This window comes from Balaenoptera borealis, assembly GCF_965194805.1.
Source record: "Balaenoptera borealis genome assembly, chromosome: 19".
In the NCBI taxonomy this organism is placed as follows: Eukaryota; Metazoa; Chordata; class Mammalia; order Artiodactyla; family Balaenopteridae; genus Balaenoptera; species Balaenoptera borealis.
The window spans coordinates 34485455-34509530 of record NC_138878.1 but is presented as its reverse complement, the minus strand read 5'-3'; the positions used below and the strand labels follow the sequence as shown (position 1 = coordinate 34509530).

General features: G+C 44.9%; 1 long non-coding RNA gene across 2 annotated transcripts in view; it reads left to right on the top strand.

Annotated features, from left to right (window-relative positions):
- The window catches only part of LOC309616352, a 31559-nt gene extending 9341 nt beyond the window's left edge, over positions 1–22218 (top strand). Inside the window, exons 2-3 of one of the 2 annotated variants that reach the window (XR_014237431.1) lie at positions 895–11057; positions 11199–22218. This is a non-coding gene — a long non-coding RNA (uncharacterized lncRNA). Of the gene's footprint in view, positions 1–894 lie in introns of both variants that reach the window. The other variant, XR_014237432.1, reaches the window with a different exon arrangement.
- Positions 22219–24076: the final 1858 nt, after the last annotated feature.

Genomic DNA, 24076 nt, shown 5'->3' with positions numbered 1-24076 from the left:
TGCAGGGGATACGGGTTCGAGCCCTGGTCTGGGAAGATCCCACGTGCCGCGGAGCAATTGGGCCCGTGAGCCACAACTACTGAGCCTGCGCGTCTGGAGCCTGTGCTCCGCAACAAGAGAGGCCGCAACAGTGAGAGGCCCGCGCACTGCGATGAAGAGTGGCCCCCACTCGCTGCAACTAGAGAAAGCCCTCGCACAGAAAAGAAGACCCAACACAGCCAAAACTAACTAAATAAATTAATTAATTTAAAAAAATATATATATATATATCCACAAATATACCTTCTTTTAAAAATAGAGCTTAAGGAATTCCCTGGTGGTCCAGTGGTTAGAACTCCACGCTTTCACTGCTGAGTGCCCAGGTTCAATCCTTGGTCAGGGAACTAATCCCGCAAGCTGCACGGTGCAGCCAAAAAAAAAAAGTAGAGCTTAATCCCCCAAACCCTCATTGTGGGTTGGAATTGGTGACTCATTTCTTACAAATAAAATAGGACAAAAATGATGGTGTGTCACTTTCAAGAGCGGTCCAAAAAAGGCACTTTATCTTCTTTCTTTTTTTTTTATTTTTTATTTTTTATTTATTTATTTTTGCTGTGTTGGGTCTTCGTTTCTGTGCGAGGGCTTTCTCCAGTTGCAGCGAGCGGGGGCCACTCTTCATTGCGGTGCACGGGCCTCTCACTATCGCGGCCTCTCTTGTTGCGGAGCACAGGCTCCAGACGCGCAGGCTCAGTAGTTGTGGCTCACGGGCTCAGTTGCTCCGTGGCATGTGGGATCTTCCCAGACCAGGGCTCGAACCCATGTCCCCTGCATTGGCAGGCAGATTCTCAACCACTGCGCCACCAGGGAAGCCCTATCTTCTTTCTTGTTCTCTTTCTTTTGCATTACTTGCTCTAGGAGACCCAGCCACTTTGTCATGAGAACACTCAAGTTACCCTCTGGAGAAGTCCACGTGGTGAGCAATCAAGGCTGGTCACCAACAGCCAGCGAGGAACTGAGGCCTCCAGCCAACAGTCTTGTGAGTGGGCTGTCTTGGAATGATCCTCCCCAGGCCCCAGTCAGGCCTTCAGATGACGGCAGCCCCAGCCAGCCATCAGCTTGACTGCAACCTCATGAGACGCTGAATTAGAACCACCCAACTAAGCCACTCCCAAATTCCTGACCCACAGAAACTGTTTTATAATCTATGTTTGTTGTTTTAGGCTGCTAAATGTGGGGTGATTTGAAATACATCAGTAGGTAACTAATAAAGTCAGCAATAGTAGTCTCCTGACCAGAAACCACTAGAATTTCCCCCTTCCCTAGAATACCTTAGAAATTTAAAACCTGAAGCGACCTCAAGGACTCCTATTCCAATTCTCCGGCGTGGGGAAGGGATGGTGGCAGAGCTTATACAAAGACCCGCATTTCCAAATTCCGCATGCAAAGTGAAACCTCTCTGCCCAGCTGCAAGGCCCTTCCTCCTCAATGCATTTGCCCATCCACTCATCCAACACATATCAATTAAGCACCTACTCCATCTAGGTGCTGGCAAAACAGCATTGAGCAAGACAGACCTGCTCTCTGGAGTTTACATTTTAATGGGGAAAGGCAGTGATGATATGAGCAAACACATAATAATTTCAGACAGAATTAGGTGTTGTGGAGAAAATAAAACAAGGTGATGGGGAGACTGACTGGATGGGGGATGCGACTATTGGTAGAGAGAAAGCAATAGCCCTGCCCCAACCGTCATGGATGGGGGCCAGACTGAACAAATGGAGGCTCCAGACACATGTCTAAGTACTGACAAAGTATGATCCAGATAACGGGCTATTTATTAATGAAAATATGTTCTATTCTCTTATGAGGACAGATACACCCTCATAAAGAATTCCAGGTTTGGGGTCTGGTGGTCCGGTGGTTAGAACTCAGGGCTCTCACTACCAGGGCCTGGGTTTGATCCCTGGTCAGGGAACTAAAATACTACAAGCTGCACAGCTCAGCCAAAAAAACAAAAAAAAAAACAAAAACAAAACAGGTTTGAATTTAAAATCTGCAGGCTTCCTAGAGTTTCCCACTGGAACCTGGCAGCCCAGAGGCCAGCTTGACCTTTAGCTCTCCTCCTGACCTTCTTCTTTTCCCACACTCCCTCACCCCACTCTGTCCCTCACATCACCTGGGTGCATGTGGCACTGTAGCACAGTGTCCCAGCTCTGGCCTCACCACCCCCCCCCAAACGTATGCATAAGCAATGCTCTCTTGTGGTTCTGTCCACCCTCTGAAAGCGGAGGGGCACACGGCCTTGGGAGCAGTCCCAGGGCCCTTGAACTGGGATTCCAAGGTCCTGGGAGCTGAAGTGTGGTCCAGAAGGGGGCTCCAGGTGGGCCCCTCTCTCTGGAACCTTAGACTCTTCACTCCTGAGGGGCCTGGGCAGAGGAGGGCCAAAGCTAGTCTGTTATAGATGTTTCCTATTGCTGTTCAAATTACCACAAACTTAGTGGTTTAAAATGATGCAAATTTATTATCTTCTAGTTCTGTAGGTTGGAAGTCTGGTGGGACCTCACAGGACTGAAATCAAGGTGTCAGAAGGCTATGCTCCTTTCTGGAGGCTCTAAGGGAGAACCCATTTCCTTGCTCATTCAGGCTGTTGAGCAAGTGTTTGAACACTTCAAATCCTTCCTCCTTTATCAGCCATCTCATTCTCCAGCCCATACTGTTTCTGTACTTACTTCTACTTTTAAAGGCTCGTATGATTAAATTGAGCCCACCCAGAAAATGCAGGATAACCTTCCCATTTCAAGGTCAGCTGATTAGCAGCTTAATTCTTTCTGCAATCTTAATTCCCTTTTGCCATGTGACATAATATAGTCACAGATTCTGGGGATTAAGACACGGACATCTTTGGTGTGGGGGGCATTCTTCTGCCTTCCACAGGTGGCAAACCTAAGGGATAGCTTCTCTGAGAGGGTGATTGAGAAGTGAGATCTGAACATCACAAAGGAGCCAACCATGAGAAAATCTAGGGCCATGCAGTCCAATATGGCGGCCACCGTGGCTATTTAAGTTGGAATTAATTAAAATTAAGTAAAATAAAAAATGTATTCCTCAGTCACACTAGCCACATTTCGAGTATGCAATGCTCATATTTGGCTAGTGGCTACTGTATTGGATTACGTAGGGTAATAGAACATTGCCATCATCCCAGAAAGTTCTATTGACCAGAGCTGATCCAGAGGAGTTCCAGGCAGAGGGAAAGGCACGTGCAAAGGTCCTGGGACGGACACAATCCCACTGGGCTACAGACAGATGTAACACACGTTAGGAACAGAAGCCTGACTTCTCTGCATTCCTGACACCACAGAATCATAGACTGATCATAGACAATTAGCACTGGAAAATGTCTTTGAAGGCCCTGGGCCACCTCCCCCACCAAATACAGGTCCCACTTCAAGATAGCTTGGATGCACCCCAAGTTCTCCTAACTCTCAGTTGATTGTCCCTTCCCTGACACCTCACTGCCTTCCATAACAGGAAGGTCACCTCTCTGCCACTACACCTCCTCCTTTCTTTCAAGAGCGAATCCAAAGAGCGCCCTTTCAGAAAATCTTCCCAGCTTTGTTGTAAAGGAACAGAGAGGCACCAGGGACACAATTTGGCCAGCTTCCCGTCCTTTTTGTTCTCTGTTAAATGTCTATATGTCTTGTCCCCGTAACTAAATTGCACAAGGACTGTGACTTCTCTGTGTTTGTTTTCCCAACAGCAGAGAGCAAAGGTGATTGAAAAGTTTTCCGTGAACGAAGGAAAGAAGGAAGGTAGGTAAGATGGAGAATAGAAGGATACAGGACTCAACTGCAGAGTCCTAACGGTAATTTCAGACTGATAGGTGATGTGCAAGATGTCTCTGTTTAATCTGCACTGTTGCTGAGAGGAGGTGGTCTCTGTGACCAGCGCTGAGCTGAGACAACTAACTCTTTAGCACCTTCACATCTATCTTTAAAGAAGACCTCCTTCATCTTAGATTTGTCTTGGGCAACTCCCTTAGCATATGTGTCCATTTTTTTGTTCCCTTTGAGTATACACTTTCTAGACTCCTTGAAGGGAAGTTTTAGGATGAAAAGAGACTAGAATTAGAAAACTAGTGATCATTGTTGTTAGGGATCTCCTTAAGAGATTCTATCAATAGAATTTAAAAGGCTCCAATTTGTAGGTAATTCCTTGATCCCCCTCTCTCTTGCTGGCTGAACATGCCAACCAAAATGATTTCCTAAACACAAAGAGAAAAAATACTGGCTTTCTTTACTCAGTTTAAATCTTTCCTTCTCTAATTAATAATGCAAACTTCTCCTGCCCCAACCCCACCTGGTAGAATATGCGTTAGTGGAAAACCACAGGGTATTTATGTGAAAATGGATTTGAGGTGTGCGGTCCCCAGGAGGTCATTAAATTTTGGCCCAGGAAAGTGAGATATTCATGCAGTGAAGAACTGAGTTTTTACAACTGAACCTGGGCACTTGGTGCTTGAGTGGACAGGGGTGATCAGATTTCTAGACATCCTTCGCCAGCTTGATCAGAATCACAGGACCTGAAGGTCATGATAGAGGGCATCCAGAGCTGAGACATGAAGCAAAACCTCAGGGCAGGTGGGTGTCTTGTTAAGTAAGTCATTCAGCAGCTTCCAAATAATTTTTGTGTGATTCTATAAACTGTGCTAACTACGGTGTGTTTTTTTTTATTTCTTGGAAAGAGTGTAAGATCTGAGTCGTTGCATTTTTTGCTTTCTGGGTATTAAGGAACAAGGCAGGACATTATGCACTTGGCACCCTTCAGGACCTTGTTGTTATGGCAACGGGGACGGGGCAAGGGCAAGCGTAGATTTCCTGACACCGAGAGCCTCAAAGTCAATATAAGGATGCGCGTTTGTGAAACCCAGGTGGTGAGGGAAAAAGCAAATAAATACCGTCCTTCCTGCTCCCTGGCAAGGGCCGCACAAAGGAGTCCATTAAACTAATTGACGCAGGCCCTGCTGGGGAGCTGACAAAACTCCCAGTTAGGGTTAGGTTTCTCCAGCTCATTCCAAAGCCGGGATCTCAGATGTCCTCTATCTCAGCGAAGCTGGGGCACAACGGGCCCACGGAGAAGGGGCAAAGCAATGAGCAGGGGTCTGGAAAAGACCCCAACGCCCCGCCCACTGAGGGCTCACCAGTCAGTGCCTTCTCTCTGAGATTCCCCATTCGTGAAGTGGGGGTGGGGGGGGTGAGGGTGGTCAGCCCGGAAACACTTTTCCAGCTCTAGTTCTATAAGTAGAGGCAGATCTTTACCCAAAGAAAAGCTCTAGGAGACGTAATAGTTACTGGACGCCCACCCTGTGGCAGCCACTTACATGAACTCACCTGACCCTCACAACCCCAGGAGGGGCTCCCCACTTTATAAATGAGGAAACCCGTTTCAGGAAATGGAACCAGCCCAGCTGAGGTCACTACAAGTAAGCAGTCGTGCAGCTGGCCTTCACACAGAGGTCTGAGTCCAAAGTCCTTTTCTTCACACCCCTCTACCTCCCCGTCGCCTCCTATTTCTTTACCACCTTCCATTACAGGTGACTGAGCCTGGTGAACCTGCTGGAGGGACCCATGAAGCCATCGTGCCTCCCTGAGGCCCTCGGAGTCCTGCCTTGTATTCACGTGTCACAGTCCTTGGTCCCCAGCTCCCGTGTTCCCTGGGCTGCTTCCTCTCTTTACCTGACTGTGAGCTCGGGTGGAACCCACGCTGGGCCCCGCACCGTGCTGAGCTCTTCGCAGGCTCCCGTGACCCTCATTACGACCCTATGAGATAGGCACCATTGTCGCCCCCGCTTTACAGAGGACAGAACAGGCCTAGAGAGGTGAAGTAGCCGTCAGAGGCTGCACAGCTGGGTTTGGGTAGGAGCCCAGACCGTTTCGTCTGTGAGGCTGCAGTGCTGTCCTGGGATGGGTCAGCCCTCCTAGCAATGTGCGCGCTCCGTTACCCAGACAGGGTCAGCTGTTCAGCAGGCCACACTCCAGGAGCTGAGGATTTGGTGTCAGATCCACGGTTCCACAGTTGCTTTCTGAATGCCCAGGCTGTCAGGAAGAGGACGCCGTCTGCTCGCAGGCTTTCTCCCGCTCCGTGAGGCCTCACTGGAAACTTGGTTTCTTAACTGACTTTGGCTGAATGTTCCCATTACTCACAAAGATGATCTGAAGCCTGCGACATGAGAACAAGGAGGTGCTCCTTTGAGCAGCTGTAGTCCCACGTTTGTCGTGTAACCCAGGACCCTGCTTTAAACCTTCCGATCGCTTCTCACCACACCAGAATACAATCCAGCCTCCCGCCCTACATGATCTGGCCCTTGCTTACCTCTCTTACCCTTGATCTTCACATGACTATAAATCTGGCCTCAGTTTGTTTGTCACTTCTTCAAAGAGCCCCTTAAGTTTGTTTATTCATCTATTTGCTGACCACTCTGCTCTCCCCAACCAAGGAGCGCACAATAAATATTTATTTGAATTTACTACCATTTATTTGTTTTGATCCTTGTTGATTAACTCAACGCATCAGCTAAAGTAGAACCCTACTTTTGGGAGACAATTGTCCACGGGTCTCTTAAATAAAACAGGATGTTTTAGGGATGTTTGCGAAGTGAACAGCTTTTGAAGCGAGAGATGGCACCTCCCTCCGGAGCACAGAGCAAGTTTGCTGACGAGACAGAGATAGTGGATTGCTCTGGAGCAAATGAGTTTACTGGCCATTATAAAGGATTTGGATTCCCAAATACATGCAGGGTTCCTCTCCTGGAATGCAACCCACTGTGAGTGCACGTGACACCTCGCCCTCTTCACATCACCCTGTGGGAATCAGGGCTTGGGAAACAGATACAAGAAAATGCTCGTACTCAGCTGCTGCTATTGCTGTGAGTGATCAAATCTTTTGCCCCTGTCCCAGGAGTCTCATGTCTTCTGCCAACATCCGTAGAACTGTGGCAGGATAAATAGCTTGCAAGAGATGTAAAGGCCTGATTCTTTCACAGTTCTCGACACCAACAACCAAGTTTGCTTCAGGTGATGCAGCTTCAATTCACTCATGCTCCCACCATCCAGACACAGCACAGAGTCACAGTGACTGGAAGTCTCTGTTATTTCTGGGGTATAAAATTGCCAGGGAAGTTATTTAGATGCTGTCATAACACTAACACTATAAGGAAATCCCATTAGCATTGCGGTACATTATAAGCTTTGCAGCACAAAGATGTTGCCAATTTTGCATCATCCTCAGAAAAAAAGAAAAAGAGTGAGGCTTATCAAGCACGTTGTGCTATCTTTTCGTGCGTCTGTGTTGGCCAGTATCACTGCCCGATCTGGTCCCTGGGCAGCACCGTGGGGCTCTTCTCCCATAATCCTGACGGAGCAACCTGGGCTGGGAAGACTTCTGTTCCCACATCACATACTTGCATATTGTTATAACTTTTTACTGTTAGCTGAATGACTTTACAATAAAAAAGATTTTATATACTAAAAAATAAAATACAATTCATTATAAGGTCAAAAATAAGTTCCACCATCAAATAAAGAGAAAGAAAATTTGAGAGTCTGGTAAACACTTTGGACGTTGGTCCCTCTCCTTCCCCTGTTTTATAAAGAGATTATATTCTTTGTTTTGTGTGTGTTCAGGGATCAGTGGGGGAGGGTGTCAATAACCGGACTGAAAAAAAAAACCAAAAAAAAACCAGAGAAGTTCTTTGAAAATTCACTCACTCATTTAAAAAAATATATTGTTTTCCTATCTGTACTCAGCTCAGTGGGGACCAGAAAAATGTACGAGCTCTCATTCCCTACCCTTAAGGAGTTTACCATCTCATGAGGGAAGTGACCGGGACACAAATCGTTTGAATAATTTGAATAACCCCAGAGGTGAGTTCTGCCCTACGAGAGTTAGGAATTTCATGCAGGGAGCACACCTTAAAGTAGGAGGCAGCATTTAACTTGGACCCGAGGCTGGGCGTGGAGGGACCATGCACGTCGGAGGGGCACAGAGGCATGGGTGCTGGGCAAATGAGTCTGTGCTGGGAGGAGGGGAGCTACCTCTGGATGCACAGGTGGAGTCAGATTGGGTTTGAATACTTAAGAAACTTGGACTATATTGATTATTACTGTGTGTTTGTGTGTGGGACCAAGTTTCTGAATGGAGAAGGAAGGCAATACAAGGGTGACACCTGGAAGAACAGGGAAATGTTGGAGGGCTGAAAATCACGGTGAAGGAAAAGGCAAATATAGACGAAAAGGAATGGGACCGACTGGAGGCCAGAGTGTGTAGGAAGTGACTCCACCTTGGAAAACCTGCTCGTCTTGTTACCAAACTCAGGTTCGGTTGCTGGCTGCTTGAAAGCCAGTATTTGAGAGACAAGTGTTGGTAGGAAAGGAAAGCTTGCTTTATTCAGGAGATCGGCAACCGAGGGAGAAGGCAGATTTGTGTCTAAAGGCCAACTCCTCACTGATGATCAGGGGCAAGAGCTTTTAAAGGGGGGTTTCAGGGGGGCACAGGCAGAGGGAGGGGGCTATGTGCAGAGCAGCACAGTCAGTTCTGACAGTCGTCTTGAAATTGGTCCTGCGGTGGTCTGATCCCATCATCTTGATTGTTTAGATACGTAAGATTGTTTAATTGTGTAAGGTGGAGCAGCTTATGGCATGGCTACAGTCTGGTCATCATGTGGTTAAATTCTTCCATCTGATGGGGGTTTCAGTATCTGCAAAACAGCTCAAAGCACATGGCTAAGAATATTACCTATAGCCCTTGAGGAGGAACTAAAGGTCCTTAACTTTGTTTAATTATTATTTTGTCCTGTTTGACTAATTTCCTTTGGTTCTGATTTTCTCATTTCTCTGATTAATTTTATTCTTTGGCTAAAGTGTCTCTACAGACAAAAGGCAGGTGGAGGACATGGGGGTGGGGGGTCTGTCCTAGGAAGGCCCCTAGGGTCCTGCTCCGTTACACCTTTTTTTTTTTTTTTTTTTTTTGCCGTGCCACGCGGTGTGCGGGATCTTAGTTCCCCGAGCAGGGATTGAACCTGAGCCCCTGCATTGGAAGCACGGAGTCTTAACCACTGGACCGCCAGGGAAGTCCCCATCACACTCTTTCCTAGTCACAGAGAGGGGTTGTGAGATGCATGTATTTATGGATGGAGGGATTAACACAAGTCTTTACCTGGTTCCTATTTCAGAGCACCAATTCAACGATTACAGAGTCAATCTTTTAATTTTAATGAATTCTTAAGTCATTCTTTTGGTGTGTAGGCTTCATTCTACTTTGCTGAACATTTTTGAGTGGCACAAATCTCAGAGTCGTGGAATTTTATTTTATTTTATTTTTTAAATTATTTTATTTTATTTTATTTATTTATTTTTGGCTGCGTTGGGTCTTTGTTGCTGCATGCGGGCTTTCTCTGGCTGAGGCGAGCGGGGGCTACTCTTCGTTGCGGCACTCGGGCTTCTCATTGCGGTGGCTTCTCTTGCTGTGGAGCACGGGCTCGAGGCACGTGAGCTTCAGTAGTTGCAGCTCACGGGCTCTAGAGCACAGGCTCAGTAGTTGTGGTGCACGGGCTTAGTTGCTCCGTGGCATGTGGGATCTTCCGGGACCAGGGCTCGAACCCATGTCCCCTGAATTGGCAGGCGGATTCTTAACCACTGCGCCACCAGGGAAGCCCAGGTCATGGAATTTTAAAATGTTAGCACTGGAGAAACGTCTATGGTTTTTAGCTGCAATGTTCACAAACCCTTATTTAATATGTAACGTTCTCTAACTTGAAGGATTGAGCAACAATTCTTGTCATCCTAGAAAGTAAAAATAAGGACTTGTTTCTTTTTTCTTTTTTTTAAACCAAAACAAACAAACAAACCTGTGTGTTAGGTGGAACATGTGAGACTCTTGTCAGGAGAGACATTCCAGGTAGGCTAAAATACTCTAAATGGAGCTCACACACCATCCTTCCCACAGGGAACTCAAATCTGCCCCTTAGTGCAGAGAGAGAGGGCTTATCGGTCACATCCATGAGTCAGCCAGGCCGCTCCACATACTAATTACCTAACATGCAGCAACAAATCCGGAGTAGGCCAGGGGTCACAGTGCACACGCCTGAGTAATGCTTACCAAGGGGCTGCCAAGTAGCTGAGTGCATTCTCCTCCCTCGGCCCTATCCCATCTCAGTGTCCCTGTGTCGTGGAGGCTGATAAGGTGGTTCCCCGGGCTCCTACAGGGATCAAGGATGGGCAATGTCCAGGAAGTGGGCTCTGCCCTGAGCTCGCAGGGTGGGCCAGAAGTCTCCTCCGTCTGGTCCTGCCCCTTCTTGGCACTCACGTGAGAATTTCGTGACATCCCTCTGCACCTCCTAAATGTTAATTACAGAGGTGTGTCTCTACACGACTGCCTCGGCAAGATGCGTGGCAGCCCCGCTGATGGAAACACCTCTGCTAAAGAGGTGGGGAGTCAGGGCGAGGACACAATTGCACAACCCTCACCTCACGCAATTCTGCCACTAAGAACGACTTGTTACTTAGTGACCAGAGCAATTTGTCCCAGCTAGAAAACCACCCACCCCAAACAGCACACAAAAACCATCTACGACCCCAGTCTTGTCCACCAGTCTTCAAACGTGGGTTCATTTGAACGGAACCATGCATGTATTTGTTGAAAACAGTTTATGCAAGAGTTGGGTTAGGGAATAAACAGCTCAAAGATACACTTATGGCTAAGGATATTAGCTGGTCAGAGGAGGTGGGTGGTAAGTGTGATGCTCTGAGGGTTAGTTAACTAGCATTACCATTTTCCAGCCCTGCACACTTCTAAGCATGAGAGCCCTAGGCCAAGTGGGTGGCTGACTCAGGGGAAATACCTCTCGTGCCGCCCAGCACGGCTCTTGCAATAGTGGCTGCTTGGCCCTGACGTCAGATGGTGGGGGTCAGGCCGGAGCTGCCTTCTTGATTCGTGCCTCAACGCTTCCTCCTGGCACCGCACTCCAGTGGTACTGTTTCCTGGATCCCTTTAAGAGTTGTCAAATGACATTCCCCAAATTGGTGAGTTCTGTAATTTGTTGATTGGATATAAGAAAATCAGCCAGATGACTCAGCAGGTTGAGATGGACCTGATCAATTGGTCAACGAGTCGGGGAGTGTTTGATGAGGAGCTGAAATTTTGATTTTTTCTACTAAATGTAGATAGAGCCAAGTGGATACCTTTTTTGGGAGAAGGCAGGGGAGAGAAAAGGAGCTGATTCTGGTGAAGAAGTCCAGATGCCAGGAGAACAAGCATGGGCAAAGACACGAAATTGCTTGAAAAACCATGAAATTCCTAATAAACATCCATGAGCGGGATACATGTGGGGGAACTCTAGCAGGTGAGTTCAAGGTGAATGCTGGGGACAATCCCGCAGGTCATAGTACAGAGTTTCTATTTTATCTACTGTGTGCTGGAGAGCCATCAGAGCATTTAAGTGAAAAACTAGACCTGATTTGTGTCTCAGCAAGAGCATTCTGGCTGCCAAGTCCAAGAGGGACTGCGGACAGAGGGGCAAGGCTGACATCAGGGGACCAGTGAGAGGCTGTAGCAGTGACTCAGGTGAAGGGTGGTGCAGGGTTTGGTCATAGCGCGAGCGTAGAGAGAAGTGAACTGGAGATATATTCTGGAGAGGAAATCCACAGGACTAGCTATTGGGAGAGAGAGAAAAGGAAGAACAAAGATAATTGTTTCGGTTGAGCATCAGGTGGGGTTATATATTTATTGAGATGGTAAAGACTGGGAAGGTAGGAGGTGGTATGCACAGAATGGAGTGAGAAGAAAACAAAAATTTGGAACATTTATAGGAGGTTTACAAGAAGCTACACCTGGGGCAAGCCTAAAGAACAGTTCTAGAACACAAGTGCTCATGGTGGACCAGACACTGTACTCCCCAGCTTAACACCCTCTTGCCTAAAGCACCTGTTTTCACCTGGCTGCGCTTCTGAGTCACAGGGGAGCCCTCTGGATACAGGTGGCCTCCTACTTATCTCAAGGGGTGGGGGCCTCCCCCGCTCCCCCAGGACACAGAATTGGCCCTCCGCAGGCTGGTTGCATCTGGGAGTTTATCAGGCACCGTTTATACCTTCACATTTTTCTGTTTGCAAAGTAGTGTATACAAATTATAGAAATTCAAATAATACAGAAAGTTTAAAAGAAAAAGGAAAAATTCTTAGAGAGCGATTGTCCCTTCTAGTACTCCCTATACCCATATTTATTCTCACCAGGGGGTTTCTAGCTGGCCAGATTGGGATCTGAAAGTGGTACATCCTTCCCTAACAGTGCCGGAGCTTGCCAGCAGCCGGCTGAGCACTGGGAAACACCCTCCCTAAGTCACTTGTGGGAAAGCTGAGAGGGCCTGAAATTCCAGGAAGGTGTAGGAACTGCAGCGTCAGGAGAGGAAGGCCACAAGCCTGTGCTGTCTGATTAGCCAACCCCCGAAATGTGTTCAGGGAGTGAGTGAGTCAGGAAGTCTGCAAATATCCTAATTACTTTCACTTTTAAAGATCAACATTTCAATTATTTTTTAAATAGACATGTCCATAGTAATAAATAAAATAAAATTCCAACATTTCAAAGAGTCTACAAGAAAAAGGAATTCTCCCTCCCAGTCCTGTCCTGCAGTCTCCCAGGGCAACTCCTGTTACCAGATGTCCTGTTTCTCTCCAGGAACCAAGCTGCGTGGAGGGACCCGGCCCCTCCTTTTCACACTGGTGGAGCCATATGGCTCCACTGCCCTTCCCTCCTCCTTCCTCACCTGCAGGTGGGTCAAAGGCCCTCGCTCCATCTATTGCGCAGTGCGTGACTGTCAGCGGGCCCCTGGCTGCTTACTGGCTCTGCCCAGAGTGGTGTTGACTAAGAGCCTGGACGGAATGGCTCTTGGAACTGTTGCGTTGTTGAACGTGGGGGCCAGTGGTTTGGATCTGTGCTAAAAATGTACAAATTTAATACAATGAATTCTTGGTGATTTATGAACACCGCCACCAGTACACTGACTCCTGCCCTCTCTGTCTCTATCTCTCCCTCTTCCCTCCTTCTCCTCCCACTCCCCTATAGATCTTACAACAAGTAGCATGAAAACCTGATTTGATTTTTTACCTTCAGGATGATCCATAGTAGAGGTTTTGCCAAGAAGTTCACTGCCAAATTCATTCATTCCACAAATATGTGTTCAGAGCCTAGTCTGTGTCAGACTGAGTGTCAGAGAGGGAACTCCATTCACACAAGTCTGAGAAGCATACTTCCTGGCTTCACAGAGCCTACAGTCTAGGGGGCAGCAGGCTTGCAAACAGCTATGTCAGTAAAGGGTGATTAGTGCCATGGAGAGGAAACAGAGGGTGCTAAGGGAGTGATAGCTGAGTAGCAAACAGACCAAGGAATCAGGGAAGGCTTCCCAGAGGAGGTGACATTTTAGCTGCAATCTGAAGAATGAGTAGAGTTACTCAGGGGTGGAGAGTGCATTAGGAAAGGAGAACTGTAAGTGCAACGATTAGAAGACAGATAGAGGATGGCCCATTGGATAAAACTAAAAGAAATGGCATTTGCAAGAGATGAAGAACACATTGTGTAAGCCCTTATGCTTTCTCAAATTAGACTGCCTGCATTCAAATTCCAACTCTACCACTTACTGGCTGTGTGACCCTAGGCAAGTTATTTAACCTCTCTGTACTTAGTTTCCTCATCTATAGAACAGGACTGATAATTGCACTACTTCATAGGATATAAATGAGATGGTATATTTTTTTAAAAAAAGGAAAAAAGAAATACAAAAAAAGAAAAACTAAAAGTTTTTGTTTCATTCTCATTCAATAAATGAGACGGTGTTGGTGAAATGGCTTAAAACAGTACATGGTGAGCGCAGAGTAAATCTTAGCTATTATTTAAGTTTTGTTTGGCTGGCCTGATGACTGGGCATGGGGGGAAGGAGAGGAGATTAAGGAAGACATGGGACAGTTCTTGGAAGTCTTTGAATTCAGGTTAAGAGGTTAGGTCTTTTCTCTTGCAGGGGAATAAATTAATTTCAGGAGCTAAAGAGAAGCCACGAGCAACAAAACAAAAGCAAGTGACTTGTTGAAAGGGCCAGGTCTTGGTAAGATCATCCAGTGCCTGCCATAGACAAAGAAGGACAGGCTGGGAACCCTGAGATCTGGACTTGAACGCAAGCTCTACAGGGCAGGTATGGACGAGCAATGTCACCTCTCTGGGTCTGTGCCCTCAACTGAGAAAGGTTTTTTCAGGGACTAAATAAGATGAAGGAGGCCAGATGCATCCTTCTGAGTGCCCAGCACAAAAGTGTGGGTTCAGGGTTGACTGGTGCCTTTCCGCTGCCTTCCACAAATAGTTCTTGACTGTAACATCTTCAGTGTTCTTATTCTATCCCCTTCTGCAAACCTAGCCAGGCCTTCCTCTTCACCAAGACCTCTGATTTTGCCAGATGAACCTCTCTGCATTAACTTACCCCAGTTGGAACCATGCTTTAGGGGAAGGGTTCTCGACTCTGCGCAGCCTGGGCTGTCTCCAGCCGCTGGAGGGGTGCTGTGACAGCGCCAACATTCCACACCAACCACAATGATTTTAATTTGATTCAGTGGAATATGCCAATTAGTACTTCTCTGGAAGAAGAGAGATAACAAATTGCACAAGTTATGTCGGAATGTGGAATGTTTTTAAACAATGGACCTAGAAATTTACCAGCAGTGGTCCCATCATTTTTATGAGTTACATTACTCCTGAAATATTTAGTGCTTGATTAGTTCATCTTCAGTATCCAGGAAATATTTAATTCAACGCAGTGACACAGACATTTACGGAGGTCTTTTTCTGTGCCAGACCCTGGGCTACACTCTGAGGATACACAGATGAATGAGACTCATAGAGCTAGTCTCGGCTAGTCTCTCTGGGGGAAGAACACAAAGCGTGTGATAAAATGAGAGCAGAGGTTTGAAGAGAGTTCCAGGGGAGCCTGAAGGCCGAGCTGCTGGGGCCCATCCACGTAGGTTGTACACGGCACAACTCTGAGATTCCATTCACATAGACCAGGGTTTGGCGAATGTTTTCTGTTGAGGGCCAGATGATAGTAAGTATTTTATGACTTGTGGGCCATACTGTCTCCGTTGCAATTTCTCAGCTCTGTTGTTGTAGCACAAATGCAGCAAGACACATTATGTACACAAATCAGCTTGCCTAAATTCCAGTTAAACTTTATTTGTAGGCCCTGAATTGTGCCATGAAGTATTCTAATTTTTAATTATTTTCAACCGTTAAAAATGTAAAAAATCTTCATTTGTGCACTATACAAAAACAGGTGGTGGGCTGGATTTGGCCTGTGGGCTGTACTTTGCTGACCCCCGATGTAGATTACAACGCGAATGGCATCCCCTGGGGCTGTGCAGCATGAGGGTCCCATCCCATTTCACTCCGAATATCCTATTTGAAGGACAGTAAGTGCTGACTCGCTGGACATTTCAGGGGAGGGATTACAAACAGAGGGAACAGCACAGCTGTTACGCAGGAGGGAACAGAGGGATGGGACCCAGAGGCAGGTCAGAGATAGACCGCGAAGGGTCTTAAATACCACACCCAGCAGTTACGGCTCTGTCCTGTGGGCAACTGGGAATCACTCAAGGTTTTAGGCAGAAAGTGACATGGTATGAGATTGCATTTTAGGGAGTGGAATAGAAGACAGAAAGACCAGTTTGGAGGCATGCAAACCAGTCAGGGAAGAGATGGCTAGGGCCAAAACAAGCAGGGGCAGGGGAGTTAGAGAGGAGAAAGATAAACTGGATACATATAAAGATGCTCAATATCATCAGCCATCAGCGAAATGTATGTCAAAACCACAGTGAGGTACCATCACACGCTCAGTGGGATGGCTATTATTAAAAAAGACAGATAATACAAGTGTCGGCAGGATATGGAGAAACTGGAACCCTCACACACTGCTGGTGGGGATGCAAAATGGTGCAGCCACTTTGGGAAACTGTCTGACAGTTCCTCAAAAGGGAAGTACCATACGACCCAGCAATGCCACTTCAAGTATATAACAGGAAAATCTAAAACATAGGTCCACGCAAAAACTTATACACTAACATTCACAGAAGCATTATTCACGATAGTGGAAACAACCCAAATGTCCACCAACTGATACATGGATAAGTAAGATGTGCTATACCCATACAATGGAATGTTATTTATCAAGAAAAAGGAATGAAGTACTGATACACAACATGACGAACCTTGAAAACATCATGCTAAGGAAAGAAGCCAATCACAAAAGACTACATATTATAAGATTCCATTTATGTGAAATGTCCACAACAGGCAAAACTATGCAGACAGAAAGATTCGTGATTGCCTAAGGCTGAGGGGATAATGGGCAGGGGGGTTGAAGGGTGATTGCTAAAGAGTACAGAGTTTCTTTTTGGGGGTGAATAAAATGTTCTGAAATTGGCTGTGGTGATGGTTGCACAACTGTGAATATGCTAAAATCTATTGAATTTACACTTTAAAAGGGTGAAATGTGTAGTATGTGAATTATATCTCAATAAAGCTATTTAAAAAGATGACTACACTATTGTAACTCAAGAAGGGTAATTTTCTCTCTGCATCACTCTAAATAAATTATCTGTCAAATGCAATTTAAACCACTCATCATTGGTTTTAAAATACACACAGGTTTTTGTTATTTAGGTTTTTATGTTTTATTTAATTCATTGAACATGTTTTCATCTTAGGGCTGATAATCTAATAACCACTTTTTAAAAACTAGAACACTGTAACCCATAGGGAATTATACATTGTAGTAGATTCAGAGATATGTACCCTTGGACCTCATACTTTCCTTTAGTCCTCACGGCCAGTCAGTCAAGATCTCTTCCGTTTACTTTTTTTTTGGATAGCAGTTTTATTGAGATATAATTCACATTACCATACAATTCACCCATTTAGATTGTACAAGTCAATGGTTTTTAGCATATTCACAGAATTGTGCAATGATCATCGTAATCTATTTTTAAAACTTTTTCATCATCCTAAAAAGAAACTTAGTACCCTTTAGCCATCACCGTTCCCTCCCCCATCCACCAGCTCTAGGCAACCATTAACCTATTTTCTGTCTGTATAGATTTGCTTATTCTGGACATTTCACACAAATGGAATCTTATAATATACGGTCTTTTGTGTCTGGCTTCTTTCACTTAGTATAATAATTTCAAGGTTCATAAAACCTTGTAGTATGTGTCAGTACTTCATTCCTTTTTACTGGCAAATAATATTCCATTGTATGGCTATGCTACTTTTTATTTATCCATTCATTAGTTAATGGATATTTGGTTGTTTCCACTTTTAGGTTATTATGAATAAACCTGCTGTGAATATGTACAAGTTTTTGTACAGATGTACATTTTCACTTCTCTTGGGTACATAAGTAAGATTGGAATTGCTGGGTCAAACTTAGTCATTTTATAAGATAATAGTAATGATATTAGTTTAGACATTCAACAGAAAAAGATCTCATTGTCTACTGACCCCAGTTGTCATACGATGAATTTCCTTCCATGCAAGGAACTCAATCAACCCTAATAACCACATCCTTCGATATGGATATACACACAGCAAAAGACTGCTTAACTCATGTTACACGGGTGCAGCAAGCATTTTTAACCAGAGGTAAACACTCAATAGTATGAATATGTCTTAAAGAAGAACGTTGACACTCAGTCCCCCTTCCGTACCTTTTAGTTACATTTCATGATGATTACAGTGATATGTCCCTTTCCAAACAAGGTTAGAGAAGGTACAGATAAGAATGTCTTTTCTGGCTTCTCTTCACACGCTTGTTGTTGTTGTTGTGTTTTTTTTTTTCACAAAGGAAGCAAACAGAGCTAGTGGTGCAGTAATTTCAAAAGACCTGGCTCCCACGTTTGGGGGTTCAGTGCCCCTCTGCACCAACAGAGCTGGGAATTCTAATCCAACATCCTCATGACCCCTTTTTTTGTAGTTAACAAAATATAACATAAAATATGTCATTTAAACCATTTTAAAGTAAATTCAGTGGCATTAATTACATTCACAATGTTGTGCAACCATTACTACTATCTATTTCCAAAACCTTTTCCATCACTGCAAACAAAAACTCTATGCCCCTTAAGAGAAGCCCCCATTCTTCCTCCCCTCAGCCCTTGGTAACCTCTGGTCTACTTTCTGTCTCTAGGATTTGACTATTCTAAATATTTCCTATGAGTGGAATCAAACAGTATTTGTCCTTTTGTGTCTGGCTTATTTCACTTAGCATAATGTTTTCAAGGTTCATCCAGGTTGTAGCATGAATCAGAATTTTGGATACATTCCTTTTATGGCTAATTAATATTCTATGGTATGGATGTACCATATTTTGTGTATCCATTCATCTGTTGGTGGACATGGGCTGTTTCTACACTTTGGTTATTGTGAATAATGCTATCATGAACATTGGCATATAAGTACCTGTTTGAGTCCTTTTCAATTTTTTTTTTTTTGAATACATACCTAGGAGTAGAATTGCTCAGTCATGTAGTAACTCTATGTTTAACTTTTTGGGGAAACACCAAATTGTTTTCCATAGCAGCTGCACCATTTTACATTCCCACCAGCAATGCACAAGAGTTCCAATTTCTCCATATCCTCACCAACACTTATTTTCACGTTTTTAAAAATAATTATAGCCATCCTAGTAGATGTGAAGTGCTATCTTACTGTGGTTTTGATTTGCAGTTACTTAATGACTAAAGATATTGAGCATCTTTTCATGTGCTTATTGGCCATGTGTATATCGTCTTCGGATAAATGTCTATTCAAGTCCTTTGCTCATTTTTTAATTGTGTTGTTTGTCTCTTTGCGGGTGAGTTTTAAGAGTTCATTACATATTCTGGATATTAAACCCTTATCAGATACATGATTTGCAAATGTTTTTCCTATTCTGTAGTAGTCTTTTTACTTTCTTGGTAATGTCCTTCGATGCACAACAGGTTTTTAATTTTAATGAAGCCCAATTTATTTTTTCTTTTGTTGCTTGTGATTTTGGTGTCCTAAGAATTCATTGCTACCTCATGACCCTTATGTAAGAGAAGCAGGGCATATAAATGTCCCACAGAAGAATTAACATAGCAGAAGTGGCAAGTCAACTGATTATCTTTCTACAAAGAAAACATTTGGAAAACCACATATTTACACTGAATATTGGCTAGAAACAGTATTTATTTTTTCCTAGACAATTCTGTTATTTAATGAGATATATTTACATTGCTCTGAGAACCTCTGTAAGTTCATTTTCATCAGTTATTTGGGTCTCCATCAGAGTGGACAATTGGACAGGTGTCTGTTTAGCCCATAAACCATTGCTTCTTCTATTAAAAACTGCCCCCGCAGTGTCCTCTCCTACATAGGTGGCCCCCTAGAAGCCATGTCTGTACCTTGTGATCCCATCCCCCTGGTCAGGACCCAAGCTGGGTAATCAGCTTCTCTCTTGAGAATCTGTAGTTGAGACTGAGAAATGCTGTGTTACTCTAGAGGATTATGAGGCAGCCATATCCTGCCATTTCTGCTTCACTCCCTGCCTTTGGGTCCATGTGAGATCCTGCATCTTTCCAATAGATACTTCTTCTTTGCAAGTTTATTTGGGTATATGTTGTACCAGTATTATATTTTGCAGTAATATTTATGTTCCCATACTGGTGGGCTGGTTTCTCTCCCTGCAAAGATGCCTTGTGCAATTGGATTTAAGCTATGAAACTGGAGTTGGGAAGGAGAGTGTGACCTGGTGGGAGCCCCAGTCAGACAGGGGAGGATGTGAAAAGCCTGCTCTTTCGTCCTCCAGGGATTCTGAAAAGAAGGGACCTTGAGGCAGGGTGAGAAGGTGGGGTCCTAACCTTGCCCTTTGGGGCTATCCTTCAAGTGAGGAGGTGGGGGCATCAGCCTCATCCAGCTGGGGGTGGGGCATCCTCAGAACTCGGGGGCCCATGATCGGCTCTCCTAGCCAGAGTCCAGGAGGCGCCAGCCCTGAGGGGAACTCTATCCTCTTGTTTGGCCCCATTTTACCATGGCATGGGAGAGATGGCAAGGATGTGGCACCGAAGGCAGCTACAACAGCTAGCCTATGGCAGGACGCCTTGGCTCTCCAAGGCGTGGCATCCAGGAACCCAAGTCACAGGGAGGAGGGGCAGAGAGCCTGGGAGAGCCTGTGGCCCATCAGAGGCCTGTGTCTGGTGAAGAGGCCGCCATGGTCAGAACCATGGACATTAGCAGTGGGGACCAGAGGGACAGTCACACTTCAGGAGTCACCAGTCCCAGAGGGCAGGGCAGAGGAGGTACTCAGCTCCAGAGACCAGTGAGCACCCCTGAGGCACTGCCTAGGTGAGGGTGATCTTTCTGTCATCTCCAGGACTCAGTGACGCTCTCTACCAAGGCACCATCCTGGGGAGAAGAGGGTGTGCCTCAAAGGAGCTGTGAGATGATTCATCTGGACTTCTATTGACCAGACTAGACTAGACACAGCTCTCCTCTTTCACTTGCACCTCTCTGCAGGGTACGGCCGCGTCAGACACTGGAAAGCTAAGGAAGCCACGTTTTCTTTGCATATACGAGTATTCTATGAAGTTCAGTTTAGACCATACTATCGTAGAAACTCCAGAATCCAAAATCTACAGATGTTGCTATCAGGAGCCAGAAGAATAATCCAAAGGAGACCAAGTGCTGCCTTGCCTTCCCTTCCCTTTTCCCCATTCCTCCTCCCTTCTTTCCTTCTCTCCCTTCCTTCCTCCATCAATGGGCAGCAAAGGACCTCATCTGGGTCAGGCCCTTTGCCAGCCTCCGGGGATCCCCAAATGACCATGACACAATTCCTCCCGCGTGGAGCTCACAGTCTGAAGGGAAGACAGAGACCAAGTTTCCAAACCAGGTCATTAATGCCAACACTGAGGTGTCCTTGGGGCCGTGGGAGCAGAGAGGACAGCTGCTCAAGTCTACTTGAGCGGCTATGAGGGAAAGTGTATGAGCTTCTGAGGAGGAGGGCATGCTCCTCGGGTATAGATGTTGGTGTCTGTGCTAGACACAGTTACCTACCCTAAAACTATTCTCACCTTCTAGCTTCCTCATAGAACCCCAATTACATTTGAGCCCATCGTAAGCCCCAATGCAGCATTGCTTCTGTTTCTATTGTCTGACAACCTATTTCCCAGGCCCCCTTCACTTGTAGCTGTGCCCTGTGACCCAGATCTGGCCAAAGAGATACAATGCAAAGGGAGCTTCTGCAAAGCTCTGCTTCCCTGATAAACTGGACAGATCTGGCCGGTGCCAGCCCTTCCCCACTCTACCTGCCCTGAATGTGCAGGCAATGCCTGAAGCTGTGGACTCATCTTGCAATCATCATGATGAAAAGTCAAAATGCTAAGAGAGGAAAGAGTCTGGCTTCTCAAAGACCTTGCTAAGCTGTTAGATCTCAGTAGACTATCTACTTCCAGATTTCTCATGTGGAAAAATAAAACAAACCTCTGCTAATTGAGTGTTTTTAAAAGCATGACTGAAAACATTCCTAACTGACAGTGTCGCAGAGGAAAGACCTGCTCATTCAACATTTGGGGTCCAACTGCCTTAGAGCTGGTTTTCTTCCTGTTCACCCTGAAGCAAAATCCAGCAGTCTGCAGCCAGTATTTGGAGATTGGGCCTGTAAGGAGGTAATTAGGGTTAAATGAGTTTATAGGGGACCCCAATAGGACTGCTGTCCTTATAAGAAGAGGACAAGACACCAGGAGTACACACACACACAGAGGAAAGACCATGTGAGGACACAGCAAGAAGACAGCTGTCTGCAAGCCTAGGAGAGAGGCCTCTGGAGAAACCAATCCTGACATCTTGATCTCAGACTTCCAGCCTCCAGAACTGTGAGAAAACAAATTTCTGTTGTGTAAGCTACCCATTTGTGGTATTTTGTTATGGCAGCCCTAGGGACCATTTCACAAAGAGGTCCTCTCTGGAGAATACGTAGGGAAACAGTCAGTCCTTTCCAACAGTAGCAGAAAGCAACACCACACCACCTGCCCCGCCCCGTCCTGTCTTTCTTAAGTATGAACGGAAGATCATGGATTACTAGGTTTCTGAGGCAAGCAGCAACTTGTAAGGGAATAACCAAAAATTAAAAGCCCAAACAGAGGGCTTCCCTGGTGGCGCAGTGGTTGAGAATCTGCTTGCCAATGCAGGGGACACGGGTTCGAGCCCTGGTCTGGGAAGATCCCACATGCTGCGGAGCAACTAGGCCCGTGAGCCACAACTACTGAGCCTGCGCGTCTGGAGCCTGTGCTCCGCAACAAGAGAGGCCGCGATAGTGAGAGGCCCGTGCACCGCGATGAAGAGTGGCCCCCCCGCTTGCCGCAACTAGAGAAAGCCCTCGCACAGAAACGAAGACCCAACACAGCCATAAATAAATAAATAAATAAATAAAAAGACTTTCTCTCTATTTAAAAAAAAAAAAAAAAACCCAAACAGAAAAAAAAAAAAGACAATTCAAGGATTAGAAAGAAATTCTATTTTTAAAACCACCTAATGAATATTGTCAGAGAGATTCAAGACAATATTACATCAGTAAAACAAGAAGAGAATGCTATGAAGAAGGAACAGCTGGAGAATAAGAAGACAATTTTAAGGATTAAAAGATTACTGCCGAAATAAAATAAATTATTAAAGTATGGAAAGCAAAGTCAACAAAATAAATTATTAAAGGGTGGAAAGTAAAGTTTGTTAGAATGTCAAACTATGCGAGAAAAGAATTCAAGAGAAAGGAGAAAACAAAAAAGACAAAAAATTAAGAAGAAATAATAAAGAAGGAAGAAGAGAATTCCTTCAAGTTGACAGGATCCAGATTTTTAGATTGAAAAGGCCCACAGTGAATGAAAAAGACATCCTAGTGAAATGTCAGAATAGCAAGGAAATAGAAAGTTCCAAAAGTTTCCAAAGAGACAAAACAATCAGTTAAAAAAGGAACAGAGATCAGTCTGGTTTCAGACCTCTTAGTAGTGACTCTGGACATAATAGAGAAATACTTTCACAGTTATGAGAAAATATTATTTTAAACCTGGAATTCTATACCCAACCAAATATCTAGCAGGTAAGAGCAAAATAAAAAACTTTTCCAAACAGGCAAGTTCTCAGAAAATTTAACTCCCACAGTCCCTGTCATAGGAAGCTATGTGAGGATGTGTAAACCAGTAAGAAGGGGAAAATGGGGTCTTGGAAAACAGTAGCTCTAACTCAGGAGAGCAATGAAAGGAAGACACAGTATTGCCAAGAAGGAAATCATCTAAATCGCAGCAGAAAGATGGAGGAGTTCAGGACAGAGGCATCTGGAAAAATGGAGGACTTCAGTTGAGACTTCTTTTTTTAATGTAAGAATATGATAGACACATAATGCAAGGGATACAAAAACTAAGTCAGTTAGAAACTCCAGGAAAAAAGAAGATTGTACAAGAAAATTATGGTCCAAACTGGAAGCAAACAAAAAAGGATTTAAGGTGACTGTGTCCAGTTCCATGGAAAACCCAATAATTTTTTTATTACAGACCCTATTTTTTATGGAATTGTATGCTACTTCCCATGACCCCTTTGTATTTCCCATGTCTCGTAGTCCCTACAAATGCTGATGGATATAAACTGGTTTTGTTTTGGACACCTTTGAGACTCTTCCAACATCACAACGGGTATTTCTGAGCAGAACAATAATGTTCTGTTTCTTGATCTGGGTGCTGGTTAGACAGGTGTGTTTCTGAAAAATCATCAAACTGTACTCTTACGATGCGTGCACATTTCTTTATGTCGTACTAAAAGAAAAGGTTTTCTTTTTTCTTTTAAGTGTAGCTGACAAAAGATGAAGTGTGAAAGGTGGGGGATGGAGGATGAAAAAAAATGGTAAAGAGTTCTGATATCTTTATCTTACAAAGTGAGAGAGAAGTTAGGGAGTATGTCAGGTTGATGGAAAAGAAAGTTCTGAATATTTAAATTTACAAAGGCAACCAAT